General features: G+C 38.3%; 1 long non-coding RNA gene across 2 annotated transcripts; it reads left to right on the top strand.

The window, feature by feature from the left end:
• Nucleotides 1-1,332: 1,332 nt before the first annotated feature.
• On the top strand, nucleotides 1,333-20,589 carry LOC147828175 (uncharacterized). Of its 2 annotated transcripts, XR_015451206.1 has the most exons (5): nucleotides 1,333-4,045; nucleotides 5,241-5,375; nucleotides 8,664-8,722; nucleotides 8,901-9,104; nucleotides 20,489-20,589. It is a non-coding gene; the product is annotated as an uncharacterized LOC147828175 (long non-coding RNA). The 2 variants fall into 2 exon arrangements; XR_015451207.1 differs by lacking the exon at nucleotides 8,664-8,722 and having other exon boundaries at nucleotides 1,340-4,045.
• The last annotated feature ends 1,935 nt before the right edge of the window (nucleotides 20,590-22,524 follow it).

Here is a 22,524-nt window from a genome sequence, read left to right as displayed (position 1 = left end):
TACAAAACTATTAATAGTAACTTGGAGCTTGTCAGATTGGAGACCAACCTTTAGTCCAGAAAGAAGAGTAGCATTTAAAAAAATGTCTTTTTGTAGTAAGGGGCACAGAATAAGGCAAAAACATTCTATTTTTTTTTCTGTGTTTTTAAAAACTCCTTTCCAAAATCTTAGCAAAGTAAACAGTCATGTACAGGACTGAAATTGAGTGATCTCTTGATAATGCTTTTTTAAAAAGTTTTTGCTATGAGTAGACTCATAGCGTTTTCTACTTCTCTCCCTTCCTGTGAAACTTTCAGAAATAGCTGGAGCCAGCTGTTAACTTGGAGAGGGGGAGCTGAGGCCAGTCCCTCAACAAGCTGGTCATCAGATACCAGGTCATGTGCAACCACTGGCTATTAAGAAATCACTCTGCTTCCATCTTTGAGTCATTCGGACATCATTTGTGGGATTGTTTCATATTAGGCTTTTATGTATGAGAAGCGGTGTAGGAAAGGCATGAGTATGTCAAACTCAAGGCTTTTCGTTATATAGCTGACAAATTGTGTTGTGTGTTGATAGAATCTCCCCAGGGTTTCTTTCGATTAAATGTATCTTACAATTTAGAACTCTGCATTGACCATACCGTGTAATAGATAAACATTTTCAGATGGGGAAGTGTGAAGTGTGTTGTTTTCAATGATTTATTGAGAGTTTCATCACTTTTCTCATTAGATGAGAAGCAGATTGTCATATTAGTATCATTGTAATATTGTTTTATAAAACATGCTGTACTTTTGACCTGTTATCACTTTTTTGAAGGTGCCGAGGAGGGGTGTAACTGGTGAATAAAGGTCTCCTGCTCTGAGTACAGTATTAACTGTATGCAGAGTAGAATAGTAGATATACCAGAGATTAAAAAATGGGAAGACTATCTCCTTGGTATTTAAGTGTGTACAAATGCAGTATTTGACCACTATCAAGGGTAATAGGTTCAATTTTGGCTGTTGCTCTGTATGTAGAATCAACAGGAATAAAGCTTTTGGTATTATTCTTTTTTTTTTTTTTTTTTTTTTTGGTACTGGGGATCGAACTCTGGACCTTGTGCCTGTGAGGCAGGTGGCGGAACCACTGAGCTAAATCCAGCCCTTTGGTATTATTCTTAATAACTGTGAAGGACATTTCCCTGAAATTCAAAAATTTATGGTTATATCTGTTTTTTGGAAGCTTTTAGTTAAGGGTGTTTTGTTTTTTGAAGGTGCTGGGTGTCAAAGCTAGGGGCTGTCGAATGCTAGCTGAGTATTCTACAACTGAGCTACATAGCCCTAGTTGTAGCAAGAGTACTTTATATTAAATACACACACTGGGGATGGTACCTGTTTTTAAGTTTAAAGAACACGTTACATATTTCAAGTTCTTTACTTGATCATTTACTTATCTATAGTGCTTGACACAACAAAGGTTTCGTTTTTCACCATGGTCAAATATTGTGTATATTGTAGCTATGGGGAAGCAGTTGGGCTCCTCACAGTTATGAACCATATGAGGAATACCGTACCTGATACTGAAACAACAGTTACAACTCAGCTTTTGTTCTTTTCCTTCTGTGGAGTAATGTCAATAAGTCCCAACACTAATTTCTTCTCCCCTAGGATAGAATGGATCTGAAACAGGAGAGTGTTTGAATTTGTATTAAAAATATGCCAGTCCAAAGTTTTTTTCTTCTATATAATAATCTGAAATCCTTATGAAAGTTTCCCAGAATAGTGGATAGATTGTGATTTTAGGTGCTCATCACACATGTCAAGGTGAAACATTGCTGGGAAAAGACTTACACCTTAGTAGGTCTTGAAAGCAGCTTAGCCTGGTAAAATAAAGTTTATCTCAATCTCCCCCATGGTTTTCTGAATCCTCGCCCCTACCTGTTGCCTAAAATTCTGAGAGTCCCTGTCAGTGCTGCCCTTTTCATAGAGCTTTTTCTTTGCTGGTCATTGAAGACAGCCTTCCCTTGATTTCCCATAGTGTTTTTTTTTTCAATTTGCTTCTGACTCTCGTTCTAAGTATATCTTTTTTTGTTCTTAAATTTGTGCTTGCTGGACTGTAGGCTACAGGAGTTTGGATTCTCTTGTCGTGTCTAGAATATTGCCTTGTCTGAATTGTTAAATGGGGAAGTAAGGGAATGAACCTGAGAGCGAAGGTGAAAACTTGCCTTCCAGGTACAATAATAGCAGCTCAGGGCCGGGGGTTTAGCTCAGTGGCACCGCACCTCCCTTGCAGGTGCAAGCTCCCGAATTCAATCCCTGGTTAAAAAAAAAACCCAAATAGCAGCTCAAATTTACTGAGTAGAGTCCTGGAGCTTCTATAATTTGTGGATTTCTCTATACTGAAATAATACACATCATAGGTACATAATTGCTTGGGACTCTCTGGTCCCTTGGGAAATGGTCTAACAAGAGACATTGACAGTTTCATAAGCTAGGCGTGCAAATACTGTGTGCTAGACACTAAATTTAAGGGTAAATATATGGAGAGTCTTAAATACCAATCCATCCATTGTTAAAATAGGCAGTGGGAAGCTGCCCATGTAAATTGAGGAGCTGGAGTCACAATAAAATTAATGTGTAGGCACGTGTGGGCAATATGCCTTTTGTGTAAATAAGTTTATGTAATTTATGAAGAAGCAGAAGATACTAGACAAAGTTATTAGGCCTCAGGAATCAAGAAACTTGATAATTTTATTGAATAATTGAATATGTGAAAGACAAGGCTAATGTAAGGATTGAATTTTTTCCCTTTTTTAAATTAGTACATGTTTGCTGTAGGTAATAGTTACATTTCTTGGGGGAGGGTGTTGGTACCTGTAGATGACACATCTCAGTCCCTCATCTCCCTCCTTCCTTGTAGGGAACCAGGGCAAGGGGACATTACTAGAATCTCTGCAGTAATTTCTAATCTCCTGCGAGCCAAGGCAGCACGAGGGGAATTAATTACAGGAAAGGTAGAAACCTGAGACTTTGAGAAGAAGCTGAGCTTTGGGTCTGATCAGTGCTGCTCTGGGAGGCGAAGAGGAAAGCCCCCAGCTTACTGCACCACATCAGGAGAAACAAATGTAACAAAAGACTTGCAGGGAGTTCAGCACATCCTGCCTAAACAAGATGTAACAGTCCAAGAACAATGAGGAACGGAGTAGATGTTTGTTCTTCCCAGGATGTTTTCAGCTCCCAGGATGTTTCTTGTCCTGGAGAATCACAGCCTCACGGGATCATTGAGGTCTCAGTTGTGACCAGAGGCCAAAATGGAGTTAAGTCTCAGAATTCCATAGGTGGGCTGTAGGCAAGAGAACTAGGCTAACCAAATGATTTTACCCTGAAATTATGTAGCGTTGCTCCCGACGCTTCTACTGTCTTTTATTTTCTCTTTACAGTATTTGTATTTTGAGCTTCTCATAGAAGAGGAACCATGTAATATTTAACCTTCTTCTGTGTTTGATTTATTTCACTTAACATTATGGTTTCAAGGTGCCTCCGTTTTCCTACAAGTTTACCCATCTTTATGGCTGAGTAGCACCCATTATGTATAAATACCATACTTTATATATTCATCTTTTGACAGACATTTAGGCTGCTTCCAAGATTCAACTATTATGTATTGTGCTACTATAAATATGGCTATGCGTGCATATCTTAAGGGTTTAATGTGAAGGAAAAATTAATAGAATTCGGTGATGAGCTATAAGGAATGAGAAGGGACAGATTATCTTCTGTGACTAAGCATTTTCATTATTTTATTCAGCCATTCAGACAATAGGTAGAGAACCACAGGCTCCAAGAAATGAACCTCTCAAAGCTCTTTTCACAGGAAGCAGTGAAGTAGTTGAGTCTATTTAATCTTGTATCTGCTATTCTGTTCATGTAATGTACTGTAAGCCTACACGAGGTTTGAGTCTGCCTGACTACAGAATTGTGTACAGCCAAGAAAATAGGAACAGAGGGAAGAACACCTTGCAGAAGAAGGAGAGTTCAGTTTTGTTTGTAACAGTCATTTACTTGAAGTTGGTATCTAAATGGTGGTAAGTTGAAAGCAGTTACAAATAAGGAATAGTGACTAGGGAGCCCCTAGAGATTGTTAGTATAGGTGAGTTCTTACAGAGGGTTGTAAAAATGGGCTTTAAAGATTTAAAAGTTGAACCTATCTCAAACATGCTCAATTAGGGAATAGGAAAAGAAAGATTTCTCCACAGGTGAAGAACCTGAGCCAGTTCGTTACATGGAAACAATCAATTTGGAAGTAGTTTTTGGAACTAGTAGATATTTTTTGGAATTGTTTATACTTAAAACCCCAGAGCATAAAGAAAAACAAGCAAAATTAAGTTTTCTCATAGAAGTTCCATTTTTTTCTTTGCCATTTTATTGATGGTGATTTCTGTGCATCAGTGTTTGAGTGACATAGAAATCACTTTTAGGTACAGAATTAGAATATACCAAGGAGAATATACCAAGTATTTTTTCAAAAACCAATTTATTAGAAAATAAACCAGGGCTAGGGATTTATCTCTTTGGTGCCATGATTGCCTGCCAAGTGCAAGGTCCTAAGTTTGATTTCTGGTTCCCCCCCCACCCCAGATACCAATTAATTAGAAAATATATCCTTAGAGAAACTTGGAAAATGAACTGAGCATTTTAAATACGTAGTATTGAGTTCTATAGGGGAAGAATTAAAGTTGATGTGGACTGAAGATCTCATCTGGTATTTTTACTTTGATGTCGTTATGACTGTCATCAGTTTTCATACGAGGTTAACTTATAATAAAAGGAGAATTTTGGCAGTGCTTGGCCCCACACTTCTGTTGATTTAGAAGCCTTGGCGCAGTACCTGGTGTGAGAGAGAGACTATAACTGGACTTACTTTTCTGTTGACTGAGTTCATTGTGACAGGGCCAAGAACCGTTTCTAAATGTCATGAAGGTGTGAGGAGGGGGAGGATAAAAGCATGCAAAGAACAAAGCAGAACTTTGCATCAGAATCTTGCTTTGGCTTGATTCTTCAGATGTTAGAGATAAGAAAGTGTTGTATTTTATTTCCTGCCTATTAAACTATTGTAAAAATGACTAAAAATCATATAGTCTCAAAAATCTCAACTTTTCATGTTACCATTTTATTGCTTATGCTCATAACTAAATTAGAACTCATGTTTTGGTTTTAAAAGTTTGGATTTCTGACTTTGATATTTTTTTTCCTCCTGTGCCTTCCCTTTTCCACCCCCAGTGGGCAAACTACATTCATGGGTGGCAGGATCGTTGGGTAGTTTTGAAGAATAATACTCTGAGTTACTACAGATCTGAAGATGAGACAGAGTATGGCTGAAGGGGATCCATCCGCATTAGCAAGGCTGTGATCATGGTGAGTTCCTATTTCTCTTCAACAAGGATTCACTGAGCATCACCTATAGTCAGGAACCATATACATCTGTGAACAAAATGAACATCCATGCTTTGGTGGAGCATATTTTCTAATACTTTTTTTTTTCTTTTTGGTACCGGGGATCAAACTCAGGACCTTGCGCTTGAGAGGCAGGCCCCGGGACTGCTGAGCTAAATCCCCAGCCCTCTTACACTTTTTTCATCAGTTATTTTGGCGTGCTTATCACTATGTAGTGTTGTTTTGTATAGGTATGTAATATTTCATATCCAGTGAAATTGGGACATTTACTTCATAAATTATGGAAAGAGTTAAATCAGGAAAATCATATAAAATTTACATCTTATTTTCAGCTTAAAATATATAAATATATATTCATTTGCCAGGTTTTTCATGTTGAGCAAATGTCATCTTTTGTGATGCTGAGAATTGTTACTGTGTTAACTGTATCCATAATTATGTACAATCTAGTTTCCAGTTTTGCTTCCCCTAAAGTGGAGTGAGAGTTGAAAGGTACTTTTGAAAAACTGATTCTGGGCTCTTTCTGTGACGTTCCCTAACATCTTGCAATTGTGTCACCTTTATCTAATGTAACATCATTTTTTTTTTTTTTTTTTTTTTTTTTGGTACCGGGGATCAAAATCGGGTCCTTGTGCTTGCCGCTTGGGCAGCAGGCAGCGAAACCACTGAGCTAAATCCCCGGCCCTAGTGTAACACCTTTGAAAGGAATAACTCACTTTTGAGTCATTCTACTTAGTTTACATTCAACTCTGGACTGCAGTCCATAGACTTAATGTAATTCATTTGTGTAAGAATAAAAAGTGGACTGGCCTAAACAGGTTTGGGAATAACAACTGACTTGTTTAGCATGTAATTCAGTTATACTGGGATCAGGAGTGTTTGATTATGGCTGGATGGAGTGGCTTATGCCTGTAATTCCAGCCTTTTGGGAGGCTGAGGCAGGAAGATTCCAGGTTCAGACCCAGCCTGAATAACTGAATGACTTGGCATGACCTTATCTCAAAATAAACAATTTTTAAAAGATTTGGAATGTAGCTCAGTGCTGAGGTGCTGGGTTCAGTTCCCAGCACTGAAAAAATTAAAAGTTCTTAATTGTAACAAAAATAGTGAGTTGAGAGTGGCTAGAATGCCGTATCCACATTTATATTTAGTAAAGGGCTAAAACTATATTGGCTACGGTAGGACAGGTAAATGGAGATAGCTCAGTTAAGGGGGCTATTGTAGTTAATGTCTAACGTTGGGTATGCTAAAATAAGAGTATACATTTTATTCCCCCATTCAAAGAGAAATCACATTTTCTAATAGAATTTATTTTACTTTCCTTATAAAAGTAAAAGGTATACTTTGGATTTGTTACTGTTTGTATCTCATTTATGTCATGCATTTAAGGAAAATCTTACAGAATTTTTCCATCATTTTTTATACATTTGATATATTCAAGTTTGAAAAGAGAAGCTTAGTTAGATATCAAGTTGGAAAAGCAGGAATTGTTTGGAAGCATTAAGCTACTATTCTTCATTCTAGGGACAATTTTAAATAAATATTTTGAACTTTAAAGCTCAATATTTACTTTGATGTGTGGTAGATTATAGTGTTTTGATATATATTTATCCAGTCTACTATTTTCAAAGTTTTTCTCTTGGGGCAAGGATTTAGCTCGGTGGTTCTGCTGCCTGCTTTGCAAGTGCAAGGTCCCAAGTTCGATCCCCGGTACCAAAAAACAAAACAAAAACAAAACAAACAAAAACAACAACGTTTTTCTCTTTTAAGATAAATCATTATTCATCGGGATAGAATAGTGGATGGAAATATAGTTTATGATCTTGAAGTGTCTTTCCACGGGTTCTTCCCTGCTCCCCTTCTTTTGCATATGTCAGGTACATATTAATTGTAGTAACTGACTCTTTGAAAACAATGTTGATGATTGATGTCAAAATGGGAGGGAAGTAAATATTATCTTTATCGTCTCCCAAGTAGCAGTATCCCTAGAGTACCATGGTCGTCTCGTTGGATTTAAATATAGTTATCCTATCTTGAAATATTGGCTGTAGTAATAATTCATGCCTTATTTGAAGAAAAGTGTTTTTTTGGTACCGGGTATCGAACTCGGGACCTTGCGCTTGCGAGGCAGGTGCCAGAACCACTGAGCTAAATCGCCAGCCCAAAGAAAAGTTTTAATAAACATTTTTGTTGCATCTGCGGGGTAGAGAGCACTATGTTACTTCATTGTAGATTTTTTGTGTGTGTGATAGTTACATTTGTATGCAGAACTTTCAGTTTGTTATATAGTTATAAGGAATGGGTAGAAAAGTGGGACTGTTTGAATACTTTGGAAGGAAAGATGGACAAGTGACTAGTGGGAATATATTAAAAACATTTATTTCTAGTAAAAAAAGAAAATCAGCCCGATTGTTTGGGTCACCTGCAGTTCAATTTGATGAAATTGAACTGACAAGGGACTTGGGAGACAGCGTTGAGGAGCTCAGGCCAGAGAGGGGGCACATGCCAGGGAAGGAGGAGGTGGGAACTTGCGTGTGGGAGGGGACGCACTCTGCCGTTGGAGTCCCCTCCCCCCTAACGGTGGCCCATAACGGTGGCGATGAGCAGGCAGGCAAGGCTTGAGGCTGCACCAGAAAATGACCCACAGCCTCCAAACAGGGTCTGGGAGGACATGGTAAAGGGCAGGAGTAAGAAGTGCAGAGAGGCGGAGTCCGGAGCCACTCTTGACCTCCGCGCCTGGGTAGCCCGAGCTAGAGAAGCAGCCGCGCGCGCATGGACGCGGCCTCCGGGAACCTGGCCGGCCTCGCGGGGGAGCTCCCGCCCGACGTCCTGGCGGGGGCCCCCGAGAAGGCGCGCACCCTGCAGCAGCCTGGGACCCACCAGGGCGTCAGGCTGGGCCTCTCAAGGGGGCGAGAGGGCGCCAGGCCTGCAGGGGTTGCAGCCTGGACAGAGATGGGGCAGATGGGGACCCACGCTGAAGGGGCTTAGGCTGTGTCCAGGATCCGGGGCTCAGCGCTCAGCCCTGTGCCTGCAAAAGTTACCTTAGTGCTAACAGCCAGCTTCAGACTTTGTAAAAATGACTGGCTGCCTCTCGTGGACTGACGTTAGGTTGCCCTGCGTTTAGAACAGACAGTATGCTCCTGGGGATTGATACCGGTTTACTTCCATCTTGCTGGAGAGTTTTAATATCTAAAATTGTAGGCTTTTAAAAATGTAAGCACTGGAAGGTTTTTCCTTCTCCATTTATAGCCCTTGTTTTCTGTAGCTTGACAGAAAACTGAAATGCTGCTGTCTTAGTGACACCAACGGTGAGTGAAGCCCTTGTTCAGGCGGCTCCTGATAGGAATGGGGATGTGGTTGGATGTCTCTCCGTGCAAGTTATTGCCACTACTTTCCACCCTTTGTTGTCTGGCTGGGGGGTTTGGTGTGAGAACCTGTCTGAAACGTGGTATGGAGATTTTAACAGCTGTGTTAAAATGACCACAGACACATCCGCAGCCAGAATCATCAGGACTTGGAAACTATTTCCCCAAATCCAAGCTCCAACCCGCTGGGGTCTGTCCCCCAGAAGACACCTGATGAGAGTTGCAGTGATGACTGACCGTGGCAGTGTTTCTGGAGCTCAGAAGAGGGAAATCGTACTTCAGGTTGGAAATGGGAAAGGAGATCGGCAAAGACTTTCAGGAAAAGGTAGGATTAGAATTGTAACAAGTAGTGCTAAGCTTTGGATGTGTGCGGCTGGTGCTGGAACTGCAGGGTGGTAGTCACCAGGGTCCCTCAGCAAGAGAACAGTCTGGCTGGAAGAGAGTTTCTGAAAGAGGAGGAAGTGGGAAGCAGGTTGGAAGATTGTTTGGCACCAGTCCTGGAGAGCCTGATTATGGTTGGGAGCAGGGCATTCATTCTGTAGGAAGGCACGAGTTGGTTCTTCTCTTTTAAAAATCATATGAGCCACTTTAAGTACAGTAGCATTTAGTACACTGAGTGATTTTTAAGTAGGAGAGCGACTTGATCAGAAGTGTAGTTCACAGTGAACACGACAGCAGGGCCTAGATGGATTGGACATTGACCGAGAAAGGAGAAGCATGGTTGTCAAAGCACTACTAGACTCCGGGCTGCGGTGGTGTAAAGGAGGGTTGCAACGGTAGGGATGGATAGGAGAGGACAGAGGTGAGAGTTGATGGAGAAAGATTGCAAAGACTAGATAGATGGCAAGATCCAAAAGATGGGAAGGGGAGAGAAAGGAAGAGAAAGGTCATCCAGGAATAAAGATTATGGATTGGAAAATTATCTTTGTAAAAGTGGAAGTGGAACTTGAAGATGTGGTGAGATTTTCAAGGGATATCATCATGGAGAGAAAAGGGCCGTAGGTAAATGTACTTTGGGAAAACTTTTAAACTTGAAGAGATAAAAGGAATTAAAAATCAGGTTAACGGTGTAATATGTGAGTATTTAGAAAAATAAAACCAGGAGAGTTGGTATGACAGAAGATTAGAAAAATACAAGTATCTGATCAAATACTGCAAAAAGATAGAAAAGCTTAAAAATTGAGGGAGGCCATTGATTTTGATAATGGAAACATTGGTCAAGTAAGAGAATTATGGAAGCTTATAAGAAAAGTAGGTGGAAATAGGAGGGGTAGGGGAAAGGAAAGAAGGGAATGGAATTAATATGAGAAAATGAACAAATAGAAACAAAGTCTTTGTAAATAGGGAGGGATGGAGGGGTTGAAGGGAGGGCAGGGAAGGGGAAAAAATAAGAACCAAGAGAGTATGTAAAGGTGCATATCTGCAATGATGAATGTCATTATATTGTACGCCTAAAATGTACCAATAAAAGGATAAAAAAATGGAAGTAGGCCAAGAACCTTGTCACTGAATGGGAAGAGGGGGAAGGGCCGTTGGCTCATGGGAAGAGTTTTAGCTTCTAGGAGAAGGAAAGACTGAAGGGAAAGGTTCAGGGGAGGGAGTGAGATGGAGGATCCAAGAAAGGGAAGACTTGAAGGAGCAAAGTCTGGAATATTTGGCATGGGAAAATGAAGGGCACAACTTGTGAAGCTAACTGTGGAAGGAGGAGAGCTGCTCTCTCTTCTGAGGTGGTGAATACAAGAGCAAGAATTATATAGAGAAGTGTTAGGGGGAATGTAAAAGTAGCTCTAAAAGAAGTTAAGAGAGCTTGTTCTCACTGGTTTTGTTTTAGTAAGGTAAGAAACTGGTTCACCTTCTTTGGTGAGCTGCTGGAAATGGGAGCAGGTTAGCTGGTGAGGAGCTGGAGGTGGGAGCAGGGATTCAGGGTGAGGAGCCTGAGATGGGGGAAAGGGTGGAGAGTGTGGAGCTCAGAGTGGGAAAAAGGAATCCAGAGCAGTTGCTTCAGCACAGACGTTCTTGTGATAATTACTTTATGCATTTGGAATATTAGCATAATCTCTCTCTCTCTCTCTCTCTCTCATGAGTGGTTGTGAGAGTCAGAACAATTTTGAGGATCATTGAGAAGCTGGATGGATTTGTTAGCATGTTGATCTTTTCCATTTAAGTACCATATGTAAGAAGTTTGCCAGTATATATAATTTTCAAACAATACTGTGTACTAGCGTGGTTGAGCAACACAGTTTCTGGTACTGTATTTGTTACAGTTAATGAAGCCTTAGCAGAGACACATCTTTTTGGAGTTCAGTGAAGTTTTAACTTCAATTTCAGAGTGGTTCCAAGTGTAGTAGATAGAAAGTGTCATCCTGGGGCTGAGAACACTTGCCTGGCAGGCAGCAAGCCCTGAGGTCCCAGCACCACCACAAATAAAATATGTTTTTCTTTGAAGATCCAGTGAGTAAACCGTTTAAGTTTGCAAGCCACATGCTCACTCTTCATCTTTTTAAAATTTATTTTCACAATCTTTAAGAACAGTAGAGATCTTTTTTAGTTTCCAGCCAGTGAAATAACGGTCTGTGTACTATGGTTTGCCCATCCTAATATGAAATGAGTATATCTTTTGAGAAGTGTTTGAAAGGCGCCCAGGGTCAAAAGTTATATGGGGATAGATTTGGAGATGCCTGTCTGGGAATTTCAGCATTGCAATTTTTAATTGAATTTGAATTGATTTTGTTAGTGAAGGGAAATAATGTTTGAAATTTTTAAGATTAAAGTTGATGGTTTTAAAATGACTTGGGACACCTGAAGAAATACTGTTACAAAGTCTTGGGAGGAGGCAGAATTTCTTGAATAGTTAAATAATTCATTTCTGCATGACAGTGAGGAGAGGATACTTGGAAAATTATCGAAATCAATACTTTCAAAACTAGAAATAAACCCAAAGCTTACAACAACCCAGTGAACATTAATTGAAGAAAAGAAACAGAACCTCCATAAGAACAGTGGTGGTTTTTTTTGTTCTTTGATTGGTGCATTTTAGGTATCCAATGTGTTTACATTTATCATCAGGTGCTTGTACCCGTATATGATGCATCTTCCTTCTGATTTTTTCCCATTGCCTGTGCACTCTTCATCCCCTCCACCCTTCCATATTTACATAAATTTTGTTTCCATTTTTTTTCTTTTCTCATACTTTTTCCTTTCCCTTCTTCCCTTTCTCCTTCCCCTCCCACCACCCCTACACCTTTGGACCTTTTTCTATTTCAAATTATCAATTATTCATTTTAATCTTTGTTTATACTTTCAGTTTCTCACACTAGAGAAATTATTTGATATTTACACATATGTGTCCTATTTATTTCACTTAAGCGTATGGCCCAAGATGTATCCATTTAGCTATAAATGTCTCTAGTTTCTCTTTCTTCATGGCTGAGTAGTACTCCATTTTATAAAAACAACCACATCTTTATCCAATTTCCAGTTGATGTTCATTTGGGCTGTTTCCAAGGTTTAGCTATTACAAACTGTGCCGCTATAAACATGGGTGCACATACATCGCTGTGGTATGATTCTTTTAATTCTTTGGGGAAGATCCCCAGCAGGTGAATAGCTGGGTCAAATGGGACCTCTAGCCCTAGTTCTTTGAGGTATCTCCATACTGATTTCCACAGTGGTTGCACCAGTCTTCCCTCCAGAAACATTGGAGAAGGGTTCCTTTCCACACCCTCGCCAGCATTTGTTATTGGTTGATTTCATGATAGCAGCCATTCTTTCTGGGGTGAGGTGGAATCTCAGCGTTGTTTTTCATTTGCATCTCTCGAATGACCAGTGATGTTGAACATTATTTCATATGTTTATTTGTTATTTCTACTTCTTTTTCTGAGAAATATCTGTTCATTTCAGATGCCCATGTTTGGATTGGGTCTTTAAATTCGGGAGGTCTGATTTTTTAAAGTTCTTTATAGATTCAAGATAGTAGACATTTGTCTGAGGAACAGCAGGTGAAAATTTTTTCCCACATTGTGGGTTGTCTCTTCACCCTGCTGGTGGTTTCTCTTGCTGTGCAGAAGCTTTTCAGTAGGAAAAGATACCACATGTTGATTGTTGGTGTTAGTTCACGGGTGACTGAGGTTTTGTTCATAAAATCTTTTCCTACACCAGTGTCTTCAAGGGTTCTACCTAACCTCTGTTCCAGCTGGTTTAGCATTTCTGTTTTAATATTTAGACCTTTAATCTATTTGGATTTCAGTTTAGTGCATGGTGAGAGATATAGGTCTAGTTTTAATCTTTGGCAAGTTGAAACCCAGTTTTTCCAGCACCATTTGTTAAAGAGGCTATCTTTCCTCCCAGTGAGGGTGTTTGGCTCCTTTGTTGAAGATGAAGTGGCTGAGTGTGTCTGGAGTTGTTTCTGCATCTTCATAACTGTTCCACTGGTCCTCAGCTCTGTTTCTTTGCCAGTGCCATGCTGATTTTATCACGGTGGCTTTGTAGTATAGTTTCAAGTTGGGGGTTGTGATATCCCCTGCCATGTCTCTGTTGTCTAGAATTGCTTTTGCTATTCTAGGTCTCTTCTTGTTCCAAATGAATTTTTGGATTGTTTTCTCAAGGTCCCTGAAGTATGCTGCTGGAATTTCCATTGGGATTGCATTGAATCTATATAGCAGTTTTGGAAGTATGGACATTTTCACTATGTTGAGTCTTCCTACTCAGGAGCAAACGATGTCTTTCCATTTTCTGTTATCGTCTTCAATCTCTCTTTTCAGAGTGCTATAGTTTTCAGAGAAGAGGTCTTTGATTTCTTTTGTTAGGTTGATTCCTAGGCATTTCAGTTTTTTGGATGCTATTGTGAAAGGAATTGTTTGCCCTATTTCTGTCTCAGTGAGTTTGTTGTTCATATAGAGGGAAGCTATTGTTTTTTGGGTGTTGACCTTGTATCCAGCTACACTACTGAATTTCGTTCTTAAGTCTAGAAGACTTTGGGTGGAATTCTTGGGCTCTTCTGTATAGAGTATCATGTCATCTGCAAATAATGACAGTTTGACTTCTACATTTCCTATCTTTATTCTTTTCATTTCTTTCTCTTGTCTAATTGCTGTGGCTAATGTTTCCAAAACTATATTGAACAGGAGTGGTGATAGTAGACATCCTTGTCTTGTTCCTGATTTTAGTGTGAAGGATTTCAGTTTTTGACTGTTTAGTATGATATTGGCTGTTGGTTTTTCATAGATGACTTTTATCAGATTGAGGTGGAGACCATCTATTCCAATTTTTTGTAGGGTTTTTATCATAAATGCATGTTGGATTTTGTCAAATGCTTTTTCTGTGTCTATGGAGATAATCATATGGTTTTTGTCCTTGGCTCTATTGATATAGTGTATTACATTGATTGATTTGTGTATGTTGAACCATCCTTGCATCCCTGGGATGAATCCCACTTGATCAGGGTGTATGATCTTCTTGATGATCTTCTGTATTCTATTTGCCAGTATCTTATTAAGGGTTTTTGCATCTACATTCATTAGTGAGATTGGCCTATAGTTCTCTTTTTAGGTTGGGTCTTTCTCTGCTTTGGGACTCAAGGTGATGCTTGCTTCCAGGAATGAATTTGGGAGTATTGATTCCCTTTCAATTTCATTGAAGAGTTTAAACAGTAGTGGCAGTAGTCCCTCTCTAAATGTCTTGTAGAATTCAACATTGAAGCCATCAGGACCTGGGCTTTTCTTAGTTGATAAGTTTTTAATTACATTTTCAATTTCATTGGTTAATATTGAGTTTTTTAGAATTTTTAGGTCATCGTTTAATTTTGGTAATTCATACATGTCTAAGAATCTGTCCATTTCTTCTGTGTTTTCCATTTTATTGGCGTATAGGTTCTGGAAGTAGGTATTGATGATCCTCTGGATTTCTGCTGGGTCTGTTGTCATTTCACCCCTTTCATTCCTACTTGCATGGATTTGGGCCTTTCCATTTTCTGACAAGGTTGGCTAAAGGTTTGTCAATTTTGTTTATTCTTTTTGAAGAACCAACTCTTGGCTTCATTGATTTTTTTTGTATCATTCTCTTAGTCTCCATTCCACTGATTTCTGCTCTGATCTTTATAATTTCCTCCCTTGTATGAGGGAGGGTTTGTCCTGCTCTTTTTCTAGAAACTTGAGGTTCAGCATAAGGTGGTTTCACTGGGTTCGCTCTGTTTTCTTCATGTGAGTATTCACTCCTATGAATTTCCCTTATAAGATTGCTTTCATTGTGTCCCATAGATTGCTATATGTTGGATTGGCATTGTCATTTAATTGTAGGCACTGTCTGATTTCTTCTTTAATTTCCTCTGTGACCTATTGGTTATTCAGAAGTGTGTTGTTCAGTTTCCATGTGTTTATGAAATTCTTTCGGTTTCTTTTGCTATTGATCTCCAATTTCATCACACTTTGGTCTGATATTATACAGGGGATAACTTCAGTTCCTTTGGACTTAAACATGTACTGTGCGCAAGTATGTGGTCTATTTTGGAGAATGTCCCATGTGCAGCTGAAAAGAATGTGCAGATTTTGTAGGGTGGAACACTCTGTAAACATCTGCTAAGTTCATTTGTTGAAGAGTTCGATTGAGTTCTAGTATTTTGGTGTTTATTTTTTGTCTAGTTGATCTATCTATTTGTGAGGGTGGGGTACTGAGGTTCCCCACTACTCTTGTATTAGTGCTTATGTGATTTTTCATGTCCGTTAATATTTGTTTTATATAGTTGGGCGCAGTAGTGTTTGGTGCATAGATATTAATGATTGTCATCTCTTCCCCTTGGATTGTTACCTTTACAAGGATGTAGTGTCCTTCTTTGTCTCTCTTAATCAGTATTGGTTTGAAATCCACTTGATCTGCAGAGAGGATAACTACACCTGCTTTTTTTCAGGTTCCTGTCTCATGGAGTATTGTTTTCCACCCTTTAACTTTCAGTCTGTGAATTTCTTTTTGAATTAAGTGTGTTTCTTGTATGCAGCATATTGTTGGATCTTGCTTCTTGACTCATTCTGCCAGTCTATATATTTTGATTGATGAATTGAGATCATTTACATTGATGGTTATAACTGATACGTAGTGACATCATTGCCATGAGTTTTTCTTTTTGTTGGATTCTCCCCCTTTGTGTTTAATTTCTTGTTGTGCCTGATGGATTCATTCTGCTGGGCTTCTTGGGTTGTGATCCTCATTGTCTTTTCCTAGCATATTGTCTAAAACTTTTGGAAGTGCTGGTTTGGGGTTCATGAAGTTCCTAAGGTGCTCTTTGTCATGAAAGTATCTTATTTCTCCATCCATTTTGAAAGATAGTTTTGCAGGGTACATCAATCTGGGTTGGAAGCTGTTTTCCTTTAGGGCTTGGAATATGTCACTCCAAGCTCTTCTTGCCTTGAGGGTTTGCATTGAGAATTCTGCTGTCATTCTGATGGGCTTTCCGTTATACGTGATTTGTTTCTCTTCTCTAACTGCTTGTAGAATTTTGTTCTGTTGAGTTTCTAAAATCTTAACTATTATTTGCTTATGTGTAGATTTTTTTGATCAAGGGTATTTGGAGTCCTATATGCCTCACTTATCTGTATGTCAAGTTCTTTTCCCCTTCTTGGGAAGTTTTTTGCCATCCCTTTTGTGAACAGTTTTTTTATGTCATCTGCACTCTCTCCATGTTTCTGGATTGACTCTGATCAGTCTTATGTTATTCTTCTTTGTATATGGTCTAGCAGCTGCTGGATTGATTTCTTGTGGTCCCTTACTATTTTAAGAAAATTTTTCTTTTCCCGGTCACTAATTGCAATGTTATCTTCTGTATCTAAAATTCTGTCCTCACATTGGCTCATTCTGCTGCGTAGACTTTTGGTGGAGTTTTTCATCCCCTGGGAATCTGTTTGCATCTGTTTTATGGAGTTCATTTGTTTCCTATGTTGGCATTCCATCATGTTCCTGAGCTCCTCTATTTTCTTAGTCTGTGTCTACTCTAGATTTCTTAATCATGTCTTGCACTATGGCCACAATCTCTGCTGTTATCTGAGAAATTATTTCTGATTTAATTTTTTCCAGATCCTCTTCTGTTGCCAGTTCAGGGAGGCCATGTGGTTGAGTATCGCATTGTTCCATCTCGTTTTACGTGATCTGTAAGTCTGTTTTTGAGACTTGTTTATGTGTCTTCTCATTTCAGTGGGGAAACGGGTTGCTGCTCACCTCCTTGGTGCTGGGTGGGGCTCTGCTCCTTTGCCCTGGGTCCGGTGGTATGGCAGCCCAAAAAGCTCAGCTGCTCGGCTCTGGGGACCTCTTCTCCTTTGCACTGGGGCAGCAGTACGGTAGGCCAAAAGGCTCACCTCCTCAGCTCTGGACAGGGCTCTACTCCTCTGCGCTGGGTGTGGTACAGCAGCCTGAAATGAAGACATTCGAAATCCTCTCGAAAATTGAATCTAACTGCATATAAAATGATTGTATACCATACTCATGTGGGATTTATCCCAGAATTGTAAGGGTGATTCAAAATATGCAAATTGATAAGCATATTAAATCTACAGAATAAAATATTAAAACCTATAGGATAATCTTAATAGAAAAACTATTCAGCAAAGACCAATATCCCTTCATGATTAAAAACAATCAACAATTACATAGAGAAAGAATCTACTGATAAGAAGACTAAAGCAAAAAATAATGACGACCTGTAGCTTATGTCATTCTGAATAGGAAAAAGCTGAACTCATTTTTTTCTAAGACCAGAACCAAGTCAAGAATGTCCACATATAACATTCTTATTTAATATAGTATTGAAAGTCTTAGCTCGAGTAATAATAATAAGAAATAGGAGATCCAAGTAGGAAAGGAGGTCAAATTATTCTTGATTACAGATAGCATGATTTTATATGCAGAAAAATCTGAGACTTCACCAGAAACAAAAAACAAGAAACAACATAAGAACAACAAAAAAACCCTGTTGAAAGTGATGAATAAAGTCAACATACCAAAATTAGTAGCTTTTTCCCTGTGGCACTGGGGATACACAATAATGAAATTGCTGAGAAAAAAGACAATAAAGCAATCCCATTCAAAGAACTATAGTAATAAAAACCTTGAGAATAAATTTAACTTAGGAAGTAAATGATTTCTGCAATGTGGATTATAAAACACTGATGAAGAAATTTAAAACAGAAAAAAATAGACATCTCAAGGTCATGGATTGGAAGAATTAATGTTGTTAAAATATGCATACCACCCAAAGGAATCTACAGATTGAATGCAGTTCTTATTAAAATACCCATGACATTCATCACAGAAAAGAAAAACTTTGTAAAATTTGAACACCAAAAGACCTTGAGTAGCTTAAGGAATCCTGAGCCAAAAGAACAAAGCTAGAGTCATTATAATTCCTGACCCCAAGAATACTACAAGATGATAGTAATCAAAACAGCATGATGCATAAAAAACATGATGCATATGCCAATGGAGCAGAATAGAGAAACCAGAAATTAGTCCATATATTCACAGCCAAATGGCTTTTGACAAAGTCAGCAAGATCATATATTGGACAATGGAAAATCTTCAAAAAATGGTGCTGAGAATGCTGGATATCCATATGCAGAAGAAAGAAACTAAATTCCTCTCACCACATTCAAAATTTAAAAAAAAAAAAAGACTTAAATGTGTAAGTTCTGAGACTTTCAATGTACTGAAAAAAATATAGAGCAAAATGTTCAGGACAGTGGTCTGGATAAAAAAAATTTTGATAGCTTCAAAAGTCCAGGCAACATAAGCAAAATTGACAAATGGGATTACTTGAAACAAAACATTTCTGTGTAGCAAAGGAAACAATCAACATGTGAAGAGACAACTACAGAATGAGAGAAACTATGTGCAAACTATTCATCCAACAAGGGATTAATTTCCAAAATATATAAAGGACTCAACTATACAGAAAAAAACCTGACTAAAAAATACACAAATTATCTGAACTCATGTTTCTCAAAAGAGGCTACATAAATGACCAGCAAGTATATGAAAAAGTGCTAAACATCACTAATAATCAGCTCTCCTCTGCCGAAGCCCTTTCACCATGCTGTTCTGCTTTTGGACCCTCCCAAATATGGACTAAAACCTTAAACTGTGAGCTAAAATAAACTACTACTTTCAGTTTTGGGTGTTGGGTATTTTGTCCTAGCAGTGAGGAAAGGAAGCAAGATGCCAAGATATGGAGTCAATCTATTTGTTTAACAGCTGAATGGATAAGAAAATTATGTATGTACTGATATCTTTATAGCTTTTGTATTTTGGATTATTTAGCTTGTAACTTAAGTAGTTACAATTAGAGAAATACTGATTGTGTTTGTTCCAGAGGATTAGTGATAGAAGGAAAGCATTTAGAATGCCTCTAATTTGCAGTACCTGGTATCAAACTTAAGACCTTGCACTTACAAGGCAGGTGCAATGACACTGAGCTAAATTCCCAGCCCCAGTGCCTCTAATTTGTAGAGTATTTTACATTTATAAGGTGTTTCTACATATATTGCCAAAATTGGACTTTGCTATAGTTCCTTGCATATTTAATAGATAAGGAAATAGAAGTCAAAATTGGTAAATAGGCAGCATTCACAGCCAAGACTTGAATTTAAGCTTTTAACTCCTATGTCAGTGTTCTTTTTAGTGTATCGTGGAAATAAAACTAAAAGAGACATGATCGCTTCTGTACCCTGAGTGTATATTGCAGTGGTGGTGAAGGTGGTGAACTGCAGTGGGCTGTTGAATGTGCAGTACGCATGACTGCCCTAAAAGCCATCTGCGTAGGGACTTGTAAGCTGCTTTCACTGAGACCATCAACAGGAAGCATTACTTGGACTTTTTTTTTTTCCAAAATCACTACCAAGCTTTTGTCTTATGTGAGTTATTACAGATGGAACAGGAAAGATATAAGAGCTGGTAAAATGCTGCAAATGATTATATTGAGTTACAGTGATAGAGTTGGGCTGCATGTTATTATTATAAAAAGTCTCTAATACTTGCATATAATATTTCTGGAAAGAAATATTTCCAATTCTATATTTATTCTATTTATTATATGGTAAAGATATGTTTGATCCACAGAAACTTTTTTTGCTGAATTCTCCAACTCAGGGTGAGTTTCTAACACATTAAGCTTTGAAGTTCTCAAATAATAATAATACTGACATTTAAATTATGACTGAGCTAAATCATTCTATTTTTCTTCCTTTTTTTTTCTTTTTTTTTTGGGGGACCGGGGATCGAACTCGGGTCTTTGCGGTTGCGCAGCAGGCGGCGAAACCACTGAGCTAAATCCCCAGCCAATCATTCTATTTTTCAATGGGCAAGTTGATTAAAAATATTATAGAAGAAATATTTATCCAAATGTCTATCATGCCACATACATGCATAGATAATGTGTGTTAGTTATTTTTCTGTCAAATGCTTTTGACAGACTGATAGACGGTCCTTTTAAGGACATCATTTAATTTGCAGATTACCAATTTTTTTAGTATAAAATATCATAAATCCTAGTGGTTACTTTAGTCATTTGGACCATAATAGAACGTAACCTTTATTTGACTATATAGCAGGTATGCAAATGTTACACATCACAAATATATTTCATTAAATCAGTCCCATTTTCTGAATCACAGTTGATATTTAGGACAGGATAGTTGTGGATATTGTGGCATTTAAACCCATGTCTAATTTCAGGTCCTGGAATACTGAGAATTGGGGCAGGCATGAATGGCCATGACAGATTTACAGGTGTGCTGCAGGACGTGAGGGCCTATGAACGGAAACTGACCCTGGAGAAAAATTTATGAGTTTCATGCTATGCCTGCGAAGGATGATTTACACCCATTTCTGGATATCTGGAGTTCAGGCAGGGAGAAACCAACAAATCATTTATTGTTTCTGCAAGAGATGACAATGAAGAGGAAGGAGAAGAATTATTCATTCTTAAACTAGTCTCTGTGTATGGAGGAGCTCACATTTCTGAAGACAATAGTACAGCAAGATTAGTAATACAAAAGAGTGACAATGCCAATGGCCTGTTCGGTTTCACAAGAGCTTGTATACCAGAGGTAAGTAGTAAGCTTAGAGATTTAGGGTTAGGAATTCATTTCAAGTGGATCTGTTTGAGACTGAGCTTTCTTTCATTTGGTAAGATTGCTCAGGCAACTACACTAAATCCAGAAGTGTGCTAGAGCCAGTGTTTGCAAATATGAATTACAGTCCCTGCTCTTATGAGGTCACAGTTTAAATAAGCTTAATGCATTGACAAGAATTAATAACAAGTCAGCAAATAAATCTTAACAGCGTTAAAGTTAATGCACGTTAAAAGAATGCATAATTATATGCTACAGGCAATTTAGTTTTAGTTTTGGCTACTGTTTTGGATACCATATAAGTAAGTGAAATAGTATGTCTGATAGCTTCTATAAATAATTATAAAAGCAACTTTCTTCCAATGTGATTTTTCATTTGTGAAACAAAGAGTTACAGCATTCTTCCATGCTGGGTGTAAATGCCTTTCTTATCAGACTTCTTGGCCAGTGTAATTCATTAGATTGTTTTACCATGGTTATCAATTCTTTGTAAGTTTTCAAAGATTCATAATCATCTTGATTTCCTATATGGTAACTTGAGATCTCATGAAACTACTTCACAGGTGTTGTGTGTGTGTGACAGCGACAGGTTGATGTTCATAAAAGGCTGCCAAGAAACAAGAGAGCCTTTTCCTTTGCAAGTTGACTCTGGTATGTTTAGAAGGGTGTATATGTAAGTTGAAATGATTAAGGGGGAATGGATGTGATTGTAATGTTACATAGTATAAATATGAAAATATCACAATGAAATCCAATATTTTATGCAGTTTATATGCATTAATAAAAATGGAAAAAAAAAACAGGGATGAGTAGAACTTGGAAAAAAAATATGTAGATCACTTTTTATTTATTTATATATTTTTATTTTTTAAAATTTTTTGGTACTGGGGATTGAACTCAGGTCCTTGCACTTGCGAGGCAGGCGGCAGAACCACTGAGCTAAATCCCTGGCCCCCAAAAATATATAGATCACTTACACTGGCACACCTGGCTTTGTGGAATGTCACGTTGCCCCTTTACCCTGGCAACAATCATGACAGATCCTCAAAGGGTAGTCTTTTTTACATCAGAAGTAAAGTATTCTACACCAGGGACAAAAATGTTATGTAAACCTACAGCTTAGAAAGGAAGTATGCTTGCCTGTGGTGATAATGCTTTGAAATGGATATTCAGCCATCAGAAACCTTTTACAGATTAATTTTATTTGCCTTCCAGATAATCCATAGTATAAGTGCAAAACATACTGTTACTCTCCATATCTGAGGTTTGGAAGCCCAGGAAATAACTAATCTAAACTGTGTTAAATGAAACAAGATCGAGCCAGATGCCTGGTTCAGATCTTGATGGTTATTAGTGGTAATGAATCTTAATTTTCTATTTGCTTCTAAGATACAAAGGGAAGGATTAGAATTTGAACTCATGTCTTGTGACTCCTAACCTGTTGTCTTTTTGTCTGTATGTTCAATGTTATTATCTCTATTCTTGAAAAGACAGATAGCTTTTGTCTGGTGCAAGAACCACCATAGTGTCATGTCAGGTGAGATTCCCTTCAAACCTAGTCCCTACCTGTGGCTCTGACCCATCTGGGGTTGTTCTGTCTCTTGGTCAGTGTATGTCAGTCTGACTTGTCTTGTCGAA

The sequence above is a fragment of the Heterocephalus glaber genome, unplaced genomic scaffold (assembly GCF_053883595.1).
Source record: "Heterocephalus glaber isolate CG9 unplaced genomic scaffold, H.glaber_assembly_v1.0 deba00001242, whole genome shotgun sequence".
In the NCBI taxonomy this organism is placed as follows: Eukaryota; Metazoa; Chordata; class Mammalia; order Rodentia; family Bathyergidae; genus Heterocephalus; species Heterocephalus glaber.
The sequence above is the reverse complement of the archived record's forward strand: the minus strand, read 5'-3'. Positions and strand labels throughout refer to the sequence as shown.